The sequence below is a fragment of the Siniperca chuatsi genome, linkage group LG12 (assembly GCF_020085105.1).
Source record: "Siniperca chuatsi isolate FFG_IHB_CAS linkage group LG12, ASM2008510v1, whole genome shotgun sequence".
NCBI lineage: Eukaryota > Metazoa > Chordata > Actinopteri > Centrarchiformes > Sinipercidae > Siniperca > Siniperca chuatsi.
In genome coordinates this window covers 20611241-20613719 of record NC_058053.1, presented here as the reverse complement: position 1 = coordinate 20613719, position 2479 = coordinate 20611241, and the positions used below count along the sequence as shown (strand labels likewise).

Below are 2479 nucleotides of genomic sequence, written 5' to 3'. Positions count from 1 at the left end.
TCCAGTTTGTCGCACATATTCTTTAAGAACAAATTTACTTAGTTTTGCTGTAAGATGCTTACTTTGCACTTATGCATCATTATTATAATGTGTCATCTCATCACTTTTTTTCTGTAGGCAATGGATATTAGCAGCCATCTTAGCTCTTTAAGTGATAGTTTCTTTGCTCCTGCCTGCTGTGTTTCGCCTCATTAATGCAAGCTATTCTCCATCACTATCCTGTGTGAAGGGACTCTCCTCATGCAGGCCACAGAACTCTGACAAGGATGAAATTACTGTTAGCTTTCACACCTAATTAAAGTGTAGATGGCTCACCTTCAATGGAGTTGACTGTATTGATGTCATTCTTTTACAAGACAAGGCTTTGACTGTAAGTTGCTGTACTTGTGGTCGCTGGATGGATCTCATACATGGTGCTTTTGAGGATGTTTCTCAGGTTGTCCTCCAGCTGCATCTGTCAGACAGATTCCAGCTGTTTTCCACTCAGCTGTAGAGTGCATACATAGCCTAATGACAGTTCCCAGACACAACCGGAATTACAGCACTAATATTATTATTACTACTGTATATGGTGGTTGTAATCAGGATTGTGATTCTATATTACATTCATTACATGATTTCTTCAGAAGCATTTAAGAAAAAAGACATAATAAGATTATACTTATGTTTGATACCAGCTCTCAATTTTCAACATCATGTTGGCTTTATAAGATTTTTGGGTTGAAACATTGAAACGTTGCATCATTAAACTTTGGGGAGCTTGCATTATTCAATGTGCGGACTACCTCTCCTTTTCCTTTGTAGACTGGGGTTGGATGTGCACACAACCTTCTTGAACATAAATAAACAGATAACAGCAACAGTGGTAGAATTAAGACTGAGAGTAGCAACTGATTATTTAAAATACAGAATGAGTCATTCTCTCCAAATCCCAATATCCCAATGTATGCTTAACTGGACTCTGCAAGCTTTCATTTGGCTGGTTGTTTTTGGAAATCCTTCAGTGGGCTTGTTATATAAATTAATTTTCACTGTTTGTGAGAACATGCGGTATTTTTACAAGCTGCCGAACAGAAGGAAATGAGAGTGAGCTGAGGAGAAACGGAGTACTCTCAGCTGAGAAATGAACACTCGGCGGGTATAAATAGGCTTATTGCTTAAAGTCAGTTTTGTGCATGTATCTGTGTCTATGTCTTGTGTGATTCTGCACATGCTTATGTGTGCATGGGTTTTGTGTGCTGCATATGTAAGTGAGTGAGAAAAGGTGAGCAAATTAGCAGTTCTTACATGCAGGTTGGCAGGGGGAGATTTAGAAGAGCCTTGAACATCAGCAGCTCCTGATGAAGAGCTTGGAAGTGCTTGAAACAGCGTTTGATTTTCCACGTGAAGTCCCCGTGGCTCAGCTCAATCGTGTAGAGATTTGGATTCAGCACCTTTGAGGTGAACATTTCAAAAGGAGACGGTTCAGTTTCACCGCATCAATAGTCGCTTACAAGAACTTTAGAGGAGATGAAACACGTATAACGATACAATACTGTCTTTAAGGATAAGTTTGGGGATTGTGATATAAAGAAACTTTTTATCAGAAAAGGTGAGGTTTACAGCTTTATCAAAATAATGAGTGAAGAGCGCCCTTTAAAGAGGTTCAGACTGGGTGTGTGACAAGCGATGACTCAGTACCTGGTTTACAGTCAATTATATCTCACTCACCTTTGTTGTAGATGTCTGTTCCACCTCTGTTACCCAGACAAAAATAGGAATGTTTTCCAAGAACACTTCTGAGTCCAGTGACTTTAATGGGGGGAAGTTTTAGATAGTCAGAAAAGAAATGGTTCTTGCTTCTAGAAAAAAAAAAAAGACAACTAAGGTTTTAGCAAACAGAATAAGGAATACGTTTTACCTTCTTTACTGGGTTGTGACAGACTTATGCCCATTGCAAATATGCACCACCATCACCACTTTAAAATAAAAGAAGGAAGCCTTTGAGAAACACTGGTCCTTGCTATCTTTGTTCTCTGTATTTAAGGTCTGGTCCAGGACTGACTATGTTTGTTTGACCTTGTGGTTTGCCATCACAGCAATTTCCATGGCAGCAGAGCACCGCGTCCGAGCATCGGGTACATCGCACAAGTCCAGATTGCTAGAGAAAGGGCTCATGGCAGAGTTTGTGTGCTGCAGGGCACGGGTACTCTGCTTGACTCTCACATATATCATATCCATGTTCCAACACACCATGCCTGGGAAACATCATAGATCTACATACAAGAGATATCGTGAACAGCTCCCATTAAAGGCAATAGTTGACACCACAAAACATGACACCTTTACACCTGAATTTTACCACTCACAAGATTTTTTGACAAGTTTATTTACTGCCCTTCTCTCATGTGTGAATGAGGCTAAATATTCTTTTTAATGCCAAATAATTTCTTTATTACGTCCACCAACTAATGTTTTGTATTACAGTTTGATCCACTTG

At 39.6% G+C, this 2479-nt stretch overlaps 1 long non-coding RNA gene across 1 annotated transcript; it reads right to left on the bottom strand.

Annotated features, from left to right (window-relative positions):
* Positions 1-321: 321 nt before the first annotated feature.
* Positions 322-2258, bottom strand: LOC122885911. The gene is made up of 3 exons (XR_006380217.1): positions 1711-2258; positions 1288-1433; positions 322-454 (listed from the first exon to the last, which is right to left on the bottom strand). It is a non-coding gene; the product is annotated as an uncharacterized LOC122885911 (long non-coding RNA).
* Between the last annotated feature and the right edge of the window lie 221 nt (positions 2259-2479).